Here is a 19,647-nt window from a genome sequence, read left to right on the forward strand (position 1 = left end):
CATCTGGTTTCATACTGAGATAGATCTATTTAAGTCTGCCTTAGAGACGGAGTGGGTTGATCAGTGAAACAAATAACTATGTATGTAACTGGCCACACAGAATAAAAACAGAATTTGTGCTACTATGAGTGTATTTTATGGAGAATAGGGCCACATGGAGTATAGGGGTAGAGACCTTCAATGTGCTAAACTGCCTTTGTAAAAAGTAAATTTTTTAAAGCATGCAAGACAGAAACCTGGAATAATTGAAATTTTAAAATTTACATAAATAAAGAAATAACAAAAATACGTGACTCTCAGTTTTCCAGAGCTTCACACATAGCTGGGGCTCAAGTTAAATTGTTTAAGCTTCTCTGTGACATTTGAGTGAAGAATAAAAACAAGGCTAGTGTCCTGGTCAGGTGGGGTAATACCTTGCACAGATCATTCATGTCCTTAGGCTGCAAATCTGTAACCTGACTCTCCCCCCACCATGCCACCACCAGGGCTCCAGGCACCCCAGTGCTCAGGGACAGCCACAGTGCCCCAGTCCTGCACAGGACAGGAAATGAGCTCTTTAACAGCCTTCAGAAGGGTGGAAAAGAGGATGCTCAGTGCAGCCCAATCCCCTGAAACAGTAACACTGTAACTATGGCTCTCATTCCTCTTTCCTCACCATTCTCCTAATATTACTTTCTCATCAAGTAGAAAAATAAGCTATAAGTAGGCTGAAGTGGCAATAAAAACACTCAAAGCAAACACTAAAAATCATGATGCCTCTGAATATAGCAGATCTACCTCCACGCACTTGTTTGTAATTGTTTTGCCTTGTTCAAGTTTTAAATGATAAAGCCCTAAAATGCTGAGACTCAAGTCTACTCCTAATTTGGGATGTTTTCCAAGGATTACTACCAAAAACAAACTAGTAAGAATAAAATGAAAGAGCATATTTTAAAGCGGGGGGGGGATCTGCCATCCCGCCCATCATCCTGAGCAGTCAGCTTTGCTGAAAGTCTGCAGAGCCCCAGAGGCTGTGGGGATATCACACGGCTGCCTCAGGAAGGTTCCATCCTACAACTCCTGAAGTAACGTGCAACCAGTTCTAGTCTGAGGTTTCAAAGTCTAACATTAAACCAAGACAACTGCAGTTCTTCTTGCCACAATCACTCACTCACTCATACGTCACCATATTACTAGCATAACACTAAAATAAATTATCCCTTAAGCACTAAGGCCTAACTCTAAAAAGAAAATGGCCGTTACAAACAGGTGTGTTCAAATAAGGTATTCTGAGAGTTCCATAAAAAAACTCCTAGAATGAGCCAGTGCCCCCAAATAGTCTACGTTTTAGCTAAACAGCAGTCCAAAGCCTTCTCTGTGGTACTTATATGGATTAGTTATAAGTATGATGTCACTACTTTCAAAAGAACTACTAAAACTATTATTAAAAACATTTATAACAAACAGAAATGCCCTGCAAATTATATTATTGCACCCAGCGTACCAGAAGCTATGCACATCCAGGTTCCAAGGACTCTAGAAGACCCAGAACAGAGATCCTAAGGCCATGCCTGTGGCTGTTCCAGGCAGCACGCCCAGCGCCAGGTCACAGTCATTGTCTCGATACCGCTCACGAATGATGACTTGTTTGGTAGGCTGCTCTCCGTAAAGTCCGGCATACAGGTACTGGTAGGGTACAGCATAAGCCTGCCCATTTGAAGCATAGACAACTTGAGTTCCTGGCGGGTATGCACCACTGTATGGACCATAACCATAGGCATCAGGGGTTGGTGCAGCATAGGCTGTGTAAGGAGGTGGGGAGGAAGCCAAGGCAGTCTCATCATACATGACTTCAGAGCCAATATGAGCTGTGTTTGTCCTGGAATCCTGAAGTGTAAATTTCCAGACCAAACAATCATCTGTGCTTTCTGCACAAAGACTGATGGTTTTCCCATTCAGGCAAACAATCTGCAGCAGACAGTCTTTCGGCTTCCCATCTGGAGGCCGAATATCCCGACATTCATGTCCCGTGTGGATGTTGATGCAGTCCACTGGCATGTGGACCTTATCCTCTACACTCTACCGAGCTTGGTCATCAGGTGACCATCTGACCACAGGTCAAACCAATTCTTCCAGCGCTTCAAAATAGTACTCTGTCTCAGCAACCATCCACTCTTCACAAATGCTGTATTTTCACCTGCAAATCCTCCGGCCGCAGCTGCGCACCAAAGTAGGGCAGGAGTGCAAGGACGCTGCCCGGCTCCTCGGTTCCGACTGTCTCAAGCCCTAGTTGTTAATTTTTAAAATAAATTAACTTAAAGTTTTAATGAAATTCCATTAAATATCTAATGGGTATCTAATTCTGAAATTGACAAAAGTTAATATGCATAATCAATACATTTTCTTATAAAGTAATAAAGATAAACAAAATTGTGCAAATGTAGAATATTTACAAATATGTATGAAACAGAATATTAAAATACACGAGAATATTTATTCTCCCTTTTAATTAAGCCAATGACACTTTTTCTTTTCTTTTTCAAAGAGAATTTTATTTTATAAAAGTAACTTAGAAAATAATAAAATTAAAATAATTTTTATAGAAACTCAACATATCCTGCTGGCCATACACCTTTCATAAACATAGAAAGGCAGTGATAAATACCTTTGGGAGAAATGGGGGAAAATCTATATTAAAAATGGAGGCAGGGTGCTGCAGAAGAGATGATGAAGAACAGGAAGGTTACTTTCATGTGGAAACTATAAAATGAAAGCAGTATTTATTTTAGAATTTTAAGTACTATTATAAAAATCTCCCTAATATTAAATTTGTGGTCATTGCTACAGAAAGCATCTTTTTGTTGGACAGCTTATTCCAAAGAGAACATATTAAGTGCAGTAGAATTTTCAATACAAACTGTTTGTGTTGGCAAGGAGACAAAAGTACGTTGGGAGTGAGGTGATAGATGGATAGAAGTTCAAAACATATTATTTTACAAAACTTACAATCTTTCCCTGATACATCTCTCATGAAAATAAGAATTAATAAATTATTTATTTATACCTTTTTAAGGACTCCACTTAAAATAAAATGTTCCTAGTTGGTTCTTGATATCTGGTCTATCTGGAAAGCACTGATCTAATAAGTAGTTGTCCATTTGTCCTTCAAAATCTAGCTCAAATTTTACTTTTTTACAAAATCTTTATCTTTCACCTACTAAACAGTGTGTTAAATTGAGGAAGGTTTCTAGGTAGATCCAATTTTGTGTTTCCAACATACAAAGCTATTCTTAGTATATAGTTGAGGAAAAAGTGAAAATATTTATTAGTATTTGAATCTAATGGTACAGAACAGGCAAACCAATTAAATATTCTAATTATCCAGAAATACTTGTAATTAAAAGTGTTTATCTTTTTTTCTGTGCGGAATTAGTATAGCATTATTGAATGGTTTTCCTGTCAACAGATATATAGGTGATAGATAGATAGATGATAGATAGATAGATGATAGATAGATAGATAATAGATAAAGAGAGATAGGTGACAGAGAGAGAGAGAGGGAGAAAATCTGATAAAATCTGTACAAATACAATTATACAGAACACATAGCCTTAGTTTTGAGAAGAATGTTACTCTAGTTGACGTTTTTTAATGGTACATGAATCAGGACAAACAGAAGGGAGGAAGGCACCTAGGTCACAAATATTAAGGAAGTCCTCATCAGGGCAGTACAAGTGTGGGGTCAGCCCCTGAAAATGAGTGCAACCTTAAATTTTGCCCCCTAAGTACCTCACTCATATCACTCTGGTCTCTGCAATTGCCCAGTTTTGGAATTACCTCACTGCCTTATCAGCTTTCTTCCAAATTTCCAGTGCCTCCCATGATGCCTAGCTTCTGAGATGTCCTCCTGCACTAGAGCACTGAACCCCAATCATATTTAGGAGTTTTTCTGTCCTATTTCCTTATCAAAGCTCTAGTTGTTTCTGCACTGTTCATGTGGAGAATGCTGTCACATAGACAACTTTATAAATAGCTGTTTCATTTTTGAGATAAAAAGACTGAAAAAAATTCATCTAAGCTCCCCAGATAGTACTTGAATTTTATAGAAAAATGCCTGCATACTAAGGAATGTATTTTTTAGTATCCTCAATGCTCACTTCCACCTCAGTGCATCTGCTGGTGTGATCTGATCCCACGGTCCATCTACAGCCTCCAGTTGAGAATTGCCTCCTGGGGAGGATTCTTCTTCACATGTCTACAGGGAGCTTTCACTCACATTGCTGTCCACAGTAGACCCTGTGCTTTTTAGTTTGTTACATACACTTTAATTTCTTATTTATTGTGGTTTTTCAATTGTCTTATATGCATTGGTTTTATCACCTTGATTGTATTTTAATTTCTTTACAGTCAGGTTTTTCCACATTCAGACTTTTGTTTTATAAATCATGAATCTTTAATTCTCTGACGTCAAAACAGACTATAATAGAGGAGCTGAAGTTATAGATTTGGGGGCTGGGATTCTCACTTGCATCACTAAAATTAATTCACATTTGCAAACTCACCATACCTCTGCTTAAAGCAAGCCCTGCCAGCATGTCTTTCCCTACGCTTTACCACTGCCTTTTAATTGGTAACTAAAGAATCCAATTGTCATTTCTCCAAATGAAGGGAATAGATTCTGTTTCTTAAAATGACTAAGCAACCTCTAGGCTGAAATCCAACTACACAGTGTGTATGGGTTTGGTAGCATTACACCAGATTTTCTCGTTAAAACCTTTACACAACAGTAATCCATCACTAAGTAAGATGTTCAATGACTTTAGAAGTGGAGGTTAAGAGACATTATAATCAAATAATCTTTCTTCTAAAAAACAGTTTAACCCTCCTTGTCAATAGAAATAATGGTAACATACTTTTAGCCTGGGACTCACCAATTCTAAACAACATTATTGGAGATGATATATGGTTTGTTTGTTTCTTTGCTTATTTGTGAAACTTCAGTTAAAAACTAAATTATATAGTAATAGATAAAGAAATAATTTAATTCAACTTTTGCTGACATAAAGATGGAACAAAAAACAAGGAGAGAAACAGAAATGGTGATTCTTTTTCAAGTAAATATTAATAAAGAAATTATTGTGCGTGTTTTAAAGCATGGGGTTTGGAGATGGAAATATTTAGTATTGATATTGTTTTAACTTTCATAATGGATAATTTTGAACATATGCATAAATAGTTTTGTATGAAAAATTCCCATCTACCTACCACCTGAATTCAGCTACCATCAACCTTGGCCAGTCCTAGCCTAGCCTCACCCCCTTCCAACCTTCCTCCTTCAAATTTTTTGAATGTATCTGAGAAATCTTATCATTTCATATGTTAATATTTCAGTATGTAATTTCAAAAATGAGAACTCATTAACTTAACCAAAATATCAGTATTAGATTTAAAATGTAAAATAATTTATTATCATCAAATATCCAGTCAACATGGATATTTCCAATTATCCATTAATAAGAAATTGATTTTAGGCCTTATTTTTCCTCTTCTGTATGGCTTCATTCTTCTTATCTGTAAAATGAGGTTAAAAGCCCCACCCAAAAGGGGAGTTAAGGATTAAATGAGGTAAGATATATATATATTCATTTTAATAAGATATTTTTTATTATACAATTTTAGATTTTGGGAATATGCATTAAATCTAAGTCATCAAAAAGTCATAAAGGGCAAATATAAAAATAAAATTGAGACTGGAAAAACTGTAAATCACACTCTGACCATCTTTGGATTCCTCCTTTGTGTTCTCTCTTCTCCCTCTATCCAGACCCATTGCTCTCACTTCTTCCTCACTCATATTTACCTATTTGTGTCCCCCCAAAAGATGACTATTACCTGTTTGTCACTCGGAAATGATAAGCAAAACCACACTATGGTGTTGAAGTTACTGACTGAAAAAAGAAAGAGTGGCAATGTATAAATTTTCTCACATACTTTAGAGCACAACTTTGAACCTATGGGCCATTTCTAAGCAGAGGAAATTTCTCTCTGCATCTGAATCCATAGAACTGACAGCTAACTCCAACTATATATTTATAAAAAGTAGCTAGTCTCCCTTAATATACATAGATTTCATTAAGATTTACCTTAATCACATGTCACTCATAAGAAAAGAGAGGGTCAATTTCCTCCCTATTTTAATTTTTCACTAATCCACTATTTTTTCCCTATTTTGATAGTATTTCAAATGAAATATGGGAAGGAGAAGTGTAAAACAGTTGAAGCTAAATTCCAAATACATTTTTAATGATAATTAATGCTCAATTTTTAATAACAAATGTCCAATTTTTGCCTCCTATGAGCAGTGTATGTGTGAGCCCATTTTTTTCACAGTTTCACCGACATTCTTTTAAATTTTTTCCCATTTGATATGTGAAAATAATATCTCTTGTTTTAAGTTGTGTGTCTTTGGTTAATAGTATGGTTGAGTATTTGATATTTTATTGGTTATTTCATTTGTGTCATTAATGTTTACACACTTTTTACATTTTTGTATTGGAGCATTTGTCTTTTTTATATTGAATGCTATTTTATCATATGTACACAGTACACTTTTCATTTCCCTGTTTTCCAGGTTACCAAACTGCTCGGAACTTTCTATATTTTGACTAGCATTGTGTGCCTTGAATACTAATAATCATTGGACTTGCATGGTATTTAAAAGTTGAAGATTTCAAAGTACCTCATTGTAATGAATTCCCATCACACCCCAGTATTACAAAGGCCTTTTAAAGGCAAGTAAAATGGAAAGTGACATTTTCCTGGATGTATGGTCAGAGAGATGGCAAATTTATGACCAGAAACAAGAATCCAGATATCAATACCAACTCCATCCTCTCTTTTTTGTTTTTTTACCTGTTACCATAGGAAATAGAAAACTACATGTATGCAGGACATCTGCAAAAACCCAACCAATTGTTTTTTGTTTTGTTTTGTTTGTTTTTGATTTTGTTTTTGTTTTGTTTTATGATCCTATCTTCTCTATGTGAGGACCAGCAGATAAAATTTTGATATTCACAGTTATCACTCTATGACCCTGTCAGGTGCTGGTGAACATTCCAACAAGTACACCTAAGCATTTGCTGGATGCCCAGACTGTTCTGAGAGATGCAAGAAAAGGAAAGTTCTTTTACTAGCTGTGGAAGGCTGCATTAGTGGAATATGCCTTCTAAGAGGATGCCTTTGCTCAAACAATTTTGGCGTTATTTTTGCAATTTCCCTCAGAAACTGTTTTGCTCCCACTGTATTTTGTTTAAACTATAATTTTGAAAAAAAGGAACAATGACAACATGAGCATTCTACATTTCACTAAACAATTTAAAATAACAAATGGCTGTTAGTCCACTTTGTCTTGGTCCCATAACCCTCCTTACTAAGAAATGCATTTTCAAAGGGAAAACAATGCTTTTTCACTATTCATGGTATTCAAAAGAACACCATTATCAGAACCTAAAAAGCAAAGTTAAAGGAGGGTCCTTCAGGAATAGAAGCAATATTTGGACAGCAGGTGAGTCTCCGTTATTTATTATTGTGTCCTCAAGGCCAGGTTCAGTGCCTGGCATATAGTAGACACTCAAAAATTCTTACTAAGTGAATAAAAGAAAAATTCAGAATTCCAGAACCATTTGATAAAGCAAGAATTTCATAGTGTGACACTGACATTGAGATTACTCCTCATACTGATGGAAGAAATACTCCTTTGTGCAGTTTTACAAGATTCATCAATTAAAAAATAAAATTTTATTTAGAAATTACTTGAATTATTCAAATATGTTTATAAGCATAATAAACTATTTGATAAAGAAATTAGTTATATGATATATGCAAATATATACTTTCTATTATTAATAATAGCAGAAATAATCTGTTCTATGATGTAGGAAATGTGTTAGAATAATATTTTTATGACAGTTTTCCAGGAAAAACATCACCAGCAAACAGGCATGATTAATTGAAAATGATAGGATCAAAATGATCTATCAGGAAGGTTTGATAGGCAATTGAGGTTTAATATATTAGAAAATATAATGAATTATTATAAGGAAAATGGATACTGTTTATAAATTGTCAAGTAATTGTACAGTAAAAATAGTTCACTGCTTTCATATTAATTTAAGATTACCATTTGAGGATTTAGGGACAGTAAAATGTTTTTAGTTATAAAAAGGTTAATTAAGAATTTTTTTCCTGTCTTCTGTGAGTCTTACATTCTCTGAGATCTGGTAAGAACTGTTAATGCAATCTTGTGTTTGTACTTAGAGAACTTCCCTTTCAGAAATTGCCATTTGAGAATGAAATATCTGTATCTCTCTACTTCATTGACTCTCCAACTGTTGTCAACAATTATTTGGGAGAGCACTTCTTATTTTCCTCACACTGCCCCTTAATTTATTTTTATCTTTTAACAGTTTCATAATTAACTCTATATTATGGTAAATGCCCTTAGGAAAAATGCTACAAAAATATTTTAGTGCAGAATATTTACATTACAGAGGACTTGAGATGATCTGGCTCCCATAATGGGTATCCAAATTCCCTTTCATTTTTTATTGAGTAATGGATGTTATACACTTCATTGCTAGTATTGTTCTGGGTAAAAACAAAATAATTATGTAAATTAAAACAAATTGGATGGATGAGTTTCTTTGCAGAACAAAAAGTAGGTATCCTGAAATAATTGATAATTAAATCCAGCATAAATTGCTGAAATTTTCCCAGATCAAATTCAAAAGCGATATTTGGGTTACTTAGCCCTTTAAGTCTATCAGTGAGCTCTTGTTAACACCTCCCATGTCATTATCAATTCAAGAATATCCTTTTTTATTAAAATAACATCTATGACTTAGAAAGTATTTTCATACATTTCTGGATGTTATTGGAGGTGTGATTCAGAGAAGAAACTGACTATAACATTTCAGAACTTTGTAAGTGTTAATAGCAGTTTCAAGTAGAATGAGAAGCAAAATGCCACTCTCTACTTCAATAGAGGTTGGGTGGGTAAATGGGAAATGGATTCTAAAACTAATTTGCAAAGGCATTTAAGTTACAAAATTAGAAGTGGTTTCCATGAGCTGAATTTTTTTACACTGTCATGAAGAACAGTAGGATAGAGTCTGAAATTGTTACATTATTTGTTCCTACTCAGTGAGTTATTCTTCTTGATTTAGGGGTATACATTAAACACTGCAGAAAGTCTTCTTATATAAACTAATTACAATCTTAGAAGTAGAAAAACAACTACTATAAATATTGTGCAGAGAAAAAAAGTTGAAAACATGCTTCTGGATAACAACCAAAATAATTTCTTACAGTAATATAAATTGAATGATAAATGCAATTAAGCATCTTTGGTATATTATGTAGTTGATGTTTAAGACACTTTTGAGAATGTAAACTTAAGTAATACTAAAATGCTTAAACATCCCCATATTTTTGCTTCTATCTTCATTCTTAATTTCTAGGGTGACAGAATGATCCCATCCTAATATTTCACATGTTTGTATACAACACGGGGAAAATCCTCTAATTTCATGACATTATATATTATTTTTATTTACTGTATACAACTTAATATTAAAATGTTCTTTGAACAGAAGGGAAAGACTAATTAAAACAACTTCCATGGGACGAATCTTAACAACTAATGGCCAAACATAAACTTCATTTACATCTTTCTCTTCACCTCCTTAGACTTTGTGAAACACATTCTATGCTGAATTGTGCAAGATCTTGGATTCTGACCACATATGGATTTGAACCCCACCTGTGCTACTTCCCAGCTGTGTAACATTGAAGACAGTACTTATTTCTGAGCCTTTATTCCCTCTATGAGATTAATGGATTAAGAGAATAAGCTTGGGTAACAGTAGATCTTACCATATGGGGTTATTAGAATTAAGTGACATGAATGTAAAGCATTTAGCACAGTCTCTAGTGTATATTAACTGTTCATTAACTGTTAATTATCAATAGTATCATTATCATGTCTTTACAACTAAAGATGGAACAAAAGGACAAGACACGGGAGACCTGTTTGAAAGATGTATGGAAGAAAATGAAAATGAGAAAGAAGACAGGAAGGCAGGGAGAATGCCCTGGAGTAGGTGCTTAAAAATGTTGGCATGGGCATAATCAAAGACATTAACAAAACAACAAAGAAGAAAGCTAATATTTATTGAGCAATTGCAGTATGCCAAGAGTCTTTGAAACATTGAAACTGAGGCTCAGAAAAGTTATGTAGTTGGACTAAAGTCACATATCTAATAAATTACTGACAAGGAATTAATATTCAGATATTTTGATTCCTTTAAGCTAAGTTAAACCATTACTGGTCTCTTACATCCTGCTTATGTTACCATGGGGATGATTACTCTTGATGAAATATGTACATAAGACCAGAGTTAGACTATAAGGATCCTGATATTATTAGTTCCCCAAAACCATCTAGTTTACTAAACATTGAAATAGTAAAAGTTCTGATCACCCAATTCCAACATGGAGGTGAGGGGTTTTCCCCATATCAATAAGCAATGCTCAGAGACCAGCTAGTTGTCTTATAATTCAGCTCAGTTCTGACACTATCTACCCAGAAATAATGACAGATTCCACAGGTAAAGGCTCAGTCCCACAAGACTACCTCCCCTCTCCACTTCAGACACCAGTCACAATTCCAGGTTGTCACTTGACTGGCCTGCTATAGATTGGATGTCCCAACGACCCTCACTTTGTGTTTAATTAATTTTCTAGAGCAGTTCACAGAGCTCAGAGAATTTTTTTACTTTTTAGATTATTGGTTTATTATGGAAAGATATAACTCCAGAAAGGCCAGATGGAAAAAAGGCATATGGCAAAGTATGGAGAGAACAGAGCTTCCATGCCCTCTGGATGCTCCATTCTCTCTACATCTCCACTGGTTCATCAACCTGGAAGCTCTCCAGAGCTCTCTCTTTTGGAGTTTTATGGAGGCTTCATTACAAGCTTGGTTGATTAAATTAATGGCAATTGGGGACTGAACTCGATCTCCAGCCTCTCTCCCCTCCCAGAAGGTCAGGAGGTGGGACTGAAATCTCCAGCTGTCTATTCATGGTTCCCTTGGCAAACAGTCTCCCATCATTACATGCCTTCCAAAAGTCCCCTTATTAAGATAAACCCAGTTGTTGTGTGTTATGAAGAACAAGACATCCATTTTACATTTATGGCTCTGAAGCGATTTCAGGAAGTGATGACAAGAGACAAAATATTATGACAAAATATGCTCCCATTATTTTTATCACTCAGGAAATTTCAAGGGTTTTGGGACCTGTGATCCAGGAACTGTGGACAAAGACCAAACATATCTGAATGACCAAATATATATTTCTTATAAAACACAGTATTTAGTCATGGAACTGATGTGTCTTCTTTCTATTATTAACTTTTCCACATATAAAGGGAAGATCAGAACTTTATGGTCTTCCAAAAAAAAACCTTTTATTCGTCATGGTATAGTGGTGACCTTCGTCTTCTTTGAAATCACTCATGTTGGCTGAAATAAAAACGCACAATGTGAGAGCTGTGAATTTCAGTTTTATTTGGAGACTTAATGAGGACTATAGCCCAGGAGACAGCCTCTAGAGGAGTGCTAAGAAACTGCTCCACAGAGGTAGGGGAACATCCTGGATATATATATATATTTTTTTTTTTCAGGTAAGAAATACATGTTATCAAGCATACATCTTGGTAAAATGTTATTGTTAGTCATGTGGATCAGATATCTCAGTTAATGATTTTAGTGCTTATCTATATATTAAAAGATGCAAGAATCTGAGGGTCATTGAAATTCTTCCATTTTATCTATCTAGGGGCCCATGTATCCAAAACACAGCATGCTTCATCCTAAATTCATCTTAGGGTATACTTGTAGGTCAACAGCTGCAGTGGTTAATAACTTGATCTATGTAATAGCTGGTAACTTTCTTTGTTTACACTCATTTGACATTTATTCAAGTATTGCTGTGTAACATTATGCATAGTGTTTCTTCTACTCTTACTTCATGAATTTGATATATGGATCATCTTTTTAAAGAGATCTATACATTTTATATATGCACCATCTATACAAGTAGTGTATAAGCCAACAAACTAAATATTTTGATATCCTCACAAATCCTAGCTCAGAATTGAATAGCAATCTTTGAATAGGAGTTTAAGCCACTGAACATGGAGAAAGCATACCCATGTCAAATGACATATTATCAAAAAGACATGATGAATATGATTATGATGGAATGATATATTGTTCAGAAAAAAAAAAAGCAAGCAGAATAGAAATGCATGAAGAGACTCTTAATTGTACTCTGATCTTAAATCTACCTTGTACAGCTATTAAAGAAGTCTGCTCTTCTAGGCCACGGGCAAAAATCCAATTACTTACAACAACATTACATACATTCCTAGAACCTGAAAATCTTACATGATTGCAACAATATGGACCAAGAGCCTTAAGTACACCTACAAGCCTTGACTCACTATTCTAATTCTAGGAATATATGCAAAGAGAAGACTAACCAGAGTTTAAACGCAAATATTCTCTTTGAAGAATTAGAGTAACTGATACTTGGAAATTGCCTTTAAGTCCAAAAATAAGAGCTCCTTCAATGATGTCATGGTTATCTGTTCAATGGAGTATTACACATTCTTTAAAAACTACTTATATGAAGGGTATTTAATGCCATTGGGGAAAAGAGAAAAGAGAAAGATAGAAAAGTGCAAAACTTATCTTTGTTACTTATAATTAAATAGAGCAATATATTTAAAATATAGACATACCAAAATATTATCTTTTTATTTTCTCTAAAAAGAAAATATTTTAATTTTCATAAATTGTTTTACAACATCATTATGATGAAGTTAAATAACTTTAAAGACTAACACAATTAAAACTTTATTATGTATTTAGTAACATCATTTTTATAATTTATTATAAAATTATGTTTATTGATAATATGTAGCTACTAATATAAATTTATAAGTGGATATTCCAATACATAGTTAAACTGAGAAAGTTAACCATCAACCTTATTCTACTAGTTTTACTAGTTTTTATAGTGACCAGACTATCATATACTTGAAACGTGCATTGTATATAAGGACAGCTAAGTTATTTTTAAGTTTTTTATAATTTTTCTCCAATTCTGAGATAAAATACATTGGGTATAGAAAAATTTATGGATTCAAATACTCTGACCCACTTAGAACATCCATATAAAGTTGCAAGACAAATGGCATATTTACAATCAGAATTTGCTGCTTGGCTGTGGATGGGTAAGTCACAGAAGATTCTTTTAAAGGAAAATAATAGCTTTAAAATAAAACTTTTCACGCTTTATGATCACTCCCTTGAAGGGTTCATTTACTTTTTTGGTTTCAACCATTATGTCTATGACTTACAGCTCCCAAATCTGTATTTCCAACTATGCTTACTCACCCAAGTTCCAGATCCATATTTCAAACAAAGTTCCACTTAGATATCTAACAGTCACCACAAACTCGAAATAACCCACCATAACTCTCCCAACCCAATAAACATGTTCTATTTTCTAACTTTTGGATGTTGTTAATAGCATCAAAATGTGTCTAGTGTACACATTTGTGGTACAAAATGTGTACCACACCCTCTCTTTTCTCTCAGCATTAACAACTTGATGGTTTCTAAATTCCTCTGGGCTCTTTGCCTACTGAGTTAGCTCAATCAGCATGTTCTATTGACTCTTTCTTTTCCTAATCCTCCCTAGTTTTCTATTGCAATACCTTGCACTCTAATCAATCCCTCATCACGTCATACCTGGAGACCTGCAGTCATCTTTTTCTTGGACATCTTTAAGTACACTAGAGGTGTTATAGCTGGCTTTTAATCAATCACACTGTCTCACCCATGAGTTATATTTAATTTAAAATGGCAAGACTTGGGAATTAGAATGTTTTTATTCAAATTCAGTCTGTAAATATCAAAATGCATTCATTCTAAAATGTCTTTGATATAATATATTGGATATACAGTGAGAAAATTCAAACATTATAGAAAAAGTAAAAATATTAATTCACCTTTTAACAAATTTTCATCCAGGATCTAAGAGTTTCTTAGTCTTCTCTACCATGTTAAGCAGGGTAGAGAAAAGAATCATTTCAAGGATGCAACTAAAATGATGTATTAGAAGATAGACTATAGGAAAACATAAGATTAGCAATCCACGTGGTGATCAGGGAAACCATGTGTGTGAGTATGTGTGTGTGTGTGCATGTGTGAAGCTTTAATCAACTTGAATATATGTGTAAAGTGCCTGTTTCACATGCAACACATTTTAGACTCAATACGGATGCAAAGAGGCCTAAGATAAACTTCCAAATGATTTACAATTACATTGGTGATAGGAAACTCAGACATGCTAAATAAAAGCAATAAGATGAAGTAGAACACAGACATCTATAAGTATCAAAACCTAATTTGTGTCTGCCAGTGTGTTGGAGAGCAAATTTTCAGAAAGTGGTAACCTGCATTGCATTATTTTAAACTGAGGGAAAAGAATGGGTTCCAAATGTATCCAAACCCCCAAATATCTTCCTGCAAATTTTTAAACTGTTTTTAACCACCAATATAAAAATCCATTGAGGATTTCTGCAGAATAGAATGTTCTTAAGATACCAATTCTAAAATTATTTAACATTTAATGAACCCCAAAGGATATGTTTACATGTAGAATACAAAGATACAATACTGTGTCAGCTATAGATTGCATTTGTTTTCTGCACTGCAACAAACATGCACCACCATATAAATTCTAAAAAAAAAAGAAGAAAAATGGTAAAGATACTAAAGATGATGTCTGAATTGCGCCCAGGTTGACAGTGCCCACAGGTGCTTGGTAGTTGCAATATTGAGGCCCATTAAGGGCTAAATTCTCAGGAAAAATGGGGAAATTGTTAGTAACTACAATAAGATATCATGAGAGGGATTGAACGAAGCTGTTAGTATACTAACATCCTTTCTTTCAGATGTCAACATTTCCACCAATATATGAACATATTCATTATAGCAGTGTTACAGTATGGATCATGAATTCCATTTTGCAAGTTATTATAGCAAAGGTTGAAAACTGAATGATCAGATAGCAAGGGATACTCCTTTTTATTAGCTAATGAATTTTATGTTTGGGATTATATATGCTATAGAAGGAATTAAATAGATGAGGGTCCACAGCAAAGCTATTGTAAACAGAAAACACATTAGGGAGCCATTTAAGTGGGTGCACAGGAATGGTTAAAGTATTCTTAAATGTGTGTAGAACAGAGAAGCAGAGATGCAGAGACCATGTAGAGAGGTTATTTTTAAAGAATGCTTGCGTGCCGTGCACACACACAAATGAAAGTACATAGGCAAAAATACTAAAGTTGCAAATAATATTTAGTAGTTGCAAACCACCTGAAATTCTTAATATATATTCATATATATATATATATATGTGTGTGTCTGTGTGTGTATAGTTGTGTGTATGTGTGTTCATTGTAGATATATTCATTGTATATTTTATTCATATGTATATAGAGGCATATACAATTTATTATATTTTTAACGATGATATACTGTTTTGCAATTACAAAATAGAAATAAAGAATCTTCACCAGTAACATCACCTTTAAACAAGGCTGAGGGGGGAACATTGCTAAATTTATAAAAACAAATAAAAATCTCCTTAAAATAAGTAATTGGCTAGTAATTTAAACCAATTGTGCTAACTTATAACCACATAAAACTCTATTTTTAAAGATGACCATGACTAGAACTATAGCATTTGTTTATATATTTATATTTTATTTATTGAATCAGAGATATATAGTAACAGCTAAAATTGTGATCTAAAAATCAAGCAAACTAGAGTTAACATTGGGTACATTTCACCATATTTGTTCCATTTGCTTTACCTTAAATAGAAATAGTTTACATAAAAATTTATCTACTTTTAAATAAACACACTCTTTTTCTTATGTTTTTCAATGCTAGTTCATAACAAAATTGTTTTTAAGAATTTTTGATAATGCAAAGCTTAATTTTTAATTTTGTAACAAGGATTCTAATATTAATGTGAACACAAAATCTTAAAACACACAATTTCAGAATTAAAAAAATACAAATATTCTCCATTCCATTCCACAGTGATGCTCCCTGGAGCACTTATACACACACGCATGTACCCACAAACTCTCTCTCTCTCAAAAGCACATGCAAACAACTAATTTTAAGCATAGAAACATACAACAAAAAGGGAAGCAGGGCTGAAATTTATTTCTAGTCATAATTATTCCTTTGCCATTACTTTGCAGGAATAAGAAAATAAAAATCCTGGAAGGTAAAAATTAAAGGATAAAAGTAGAATAGACATAACGCAATTAAATATAAGATAATATAGTTTATAGAAATGTGAATACTTTGATGACGGTAAGAACAATGTTTCATGTGGACACTGGGCGCAGATGAATCTGGGGTCTCTAAGACTCTCCCATGAAAGAATACTAGCACTGATAATCAAATTACTGTTACTTCTGACATGTAAAATTATGAGATTTGTTTCTATTCTGGGAGGATTTTGTTACACATTGCTCAGGTTAAAACTGTTCAGAGTCCTGCAATATATGCATCTGGTAGTCTAAGGTTAATTGGATGGACAATTAATCTTTGGCCATCTGTCAAGGACACTGGATTCCTGCCAAAGAAGGGGGAGTAAACAAAATGGTCATTCATGTTTCTTCATTCTCCATGATTCTATTATTCTAAAAATAAATTTCCTCAAAATGTATAAATGAAAGCTATGAAGTCTACAATCCTGATGAATTAAAATGTAAGGCAGAGGTCCAGGGGAATCTAGGGGAGTCAAGAACAAGAAGCTGCTAAAACACTAGAACACATTGTTTTTACTTTTCCTGGTCACATTAATAAAATCAACAACCCAAAGGAAAATGGAAGAGAAAATCAGATTAATTTAAACATAATCCTGGTTCTCCATGTACATTTATATAACAAAATGAACTTAGTAATTGATTTATGCATAACAGTATACTAAACATTAAAAAGAAATGCAATTTATATGTAATTACAGAAGGTAAGGGGAGGCCATAACCAATCAAAAAGCAATCACATGACAGTCTATGATCAAGGACCAGATTGTAGTGCAGATTCTATGAACTCAGATGTCATAGGTGAGCAGGTTCTTTATGAAATAAAATGACCAATTAAGTTAAGCAACTGTAGAATTAAACTGAATACTTTAGGCAGGGAAGACCCTAATATTTGTGGGATTGGAGAAAGAGTACAAATGGTCACACTTAGCTTGCATCTTGCTTCTCTTCTTTTCCTATCTCCAGGTTTTCCTGCATTCGACAAGCATCATGCATATGGGTATGGACACCCTCAACCTATAACTGTCTCAATCCCAGCCATCAGTTGTTCCTTGGTTGTATATTAAGCCTGTGTGCCCAATCTCCAGTGGAAGTTAGCTTTGGGGTTATTTGAGCAGAGAATTTTGTACTAGGCATAGTAAATTTATTCCATTCTTCTACAGCTGCAAAATGAAAATAATCTGGGAGCTCAAAGATGAATTTGCTTTCACTTACTATGAGGAGGCAGTAGACACAGCGTTCATATGAGCTTATATTAGTTAAAGTGTCTTTTGCAAGTAAAGAGGTAAGGTCTGTTTTTGAAAACAAAAAGGAAAATTCAGTCATACATTCATGATACCAACAATGTCATAGTTGTAGTAAGAAATTGTTAACTCCCTAATGGATCTGTACATTTTTCTCTTGTCCTCTCTCAAAGGGGAGCATTGCATTAAAAGGTTGAGAAGGATTTTTTTATATTATGTAAAAAAATTTTTTTAACATCTTTATTGGAATATAATGGCTTTACAATGGTGTGTTAGTTTCTGGTTGATAGCAAACTGAATCAGCTATACATATACATACATTCTCATATCTCCTCCCTCTTGCATCTCACTCCCACCCTCCCTATCCCACTCTTCTAGGTGGTCACAAAGCACCAAGCTGATCTACCTGTGCTACATGGCTACTTCCCAGTAGCTCTCAATTTTACATTTGATAGTGTATATAAGTCCATGCCACTCTCTCCCTTCATCCCAGCAACCCTCCCCCCTTTCTGGGTGCTCAAGTCCATCCTCTACATCTGAATCTTTATTCACGTCCTGCCCCTAGGTTCTTCAGAACTTTTTTTTTTTTAGATTCCATATATATGTGTTTGCATACGGTATTTGTTTTTCTCATTCTGACATACTTCACTTTGTATGACAGATTCTAGGTCCATCCACCTCACTACAAATAACTCAATTTCATTTCTTTTTATGGCTGAATAATATTCCATTGTATATATATGCCACATCTTCTTTATCCATTCATCTGTCGACGGACACTTAGGTTGATTCCACGTGCTGGCTATTGTAAATAGAGCTGCAATGCACATTGTGGCACATGACTCTTTTTGAATTATGGTTCTCTCAGGATATATGTCCAGTAGTTGGATTGCTGAGTCGTATAGCAGTTCTATTTAAGGAACCTCCATGCTGTTCTCCAAAGTGGCTGCATCAACTTATATTCCCACAAACAGTGCCAGAGGGTTCCCTTTTCTCCACACCCTCTTCAGCATCTACTGTTTGTACATTTTTTGATGATGGCCATTCTGCCTGGTGTGAGGTGATACCTCATTGTAATTTTGATTTGCATTTCTCTAAGGATTAGTGATGTTGAGCATTCTTTCATGTGTTTGTTGGCAAACTATATCTTCTTTGGAGAAATTGCTATTTAGGTCTTCTGCCCATTTTTGGATTGGTTTGTTTGCTTTTTGATATTGAGCTGTATGAGCTGCTTGTAAATTTTAGAGATTAATCCTTTGTCAGTTGCTTTCAATTGCAAATATTTTCTCCCATTCTGAGGTTGTCTTTTTGTCTTGCTTATGGTTTTCTTTCCTGTGCAAAAGCTTTTAAGTTTCAGTAGCTCCCATTTGTTTATTTTTGGTTTTATTACTGTTTCTCTAGGAGGTGGGTCAAAAAGGCTCTTGCTGTGATTTATGTCATAGAGTGTTCTGCCTATGTTTTCCTCTAAGAGTTTTATAGTGTCTGGCCTTACATTGAGGTCCTTAATCCATTTTGAGTTTATTTTTGTGTATGGTGTTAGGGAGTGTTCTAATTTCATTCTTTTACATGTAGCTGTCTGGTTTTCCCAGCACCACTTATTGAAGAGGCTGTCTTTTTTCCATTGTATATTCTTGCATCCTTTAACAAAAATAAGGTGACCATATGTGTGTGGGTTTATCTCTGGGCTTTCTATCCTGTTCTACTGATCTATATTTCTGTTTTTGTTCCAGTACCATACTCACTTGATTGCTGTAGCTTTGTAATATAGTCTGAAGTCTGGGAGCCTGATTCCTCCAGCTCCATTTTTCTTTCTCCAGACTGCTTTCGCTGTTTGGGGTGTTTTGTGTTTCCATACAAATTGTGAAATTCTTTGTTCTAGTTCTGTGAAAAATGCCATTGGTAGTTTGATAGGGATTGCACTGAATCTGTAGATTGCTTT

At 34.4% G+C, this 19,647-nt stretch overlaps 1 protein-coding gene and 1 pseudogene across 3 annotated transcripts in view; one reads left to right on the forward strand and one right to left on the reverse strand.

Moving 5' to 3' along the window:
- Positions 1-19,647, forward strand: part of LRRTM4 (leucine rich repeat transmembrane neuronal 4) — an 855,380-nt gene that overhangs the window by 768,415 nt on the left and 67,318 nt on the right. The gene's annotated exons all lie outside the window — the stretch shown is intronic.
- On the reverse strand, positions 1,516-2,159 carry LOC114900770 (annotated as a pseudogene).

This window comes from Monodon monoceros, unplaced genomic scaffold (assembly GCF_005190385.1).
Source record: "Monodon monoceros isolate NGI ecotype Baffin Bay Population unplaced genomic scaffold, NGI_Narwhal_1 Super_Scaffold_19, whole genome shotgun sequence".
NCBI lineage: Eukaryota > Metazoa > Chordata > Mammalia > Artiodactyla > Monodontidae > Monodon > Monodon monoceros.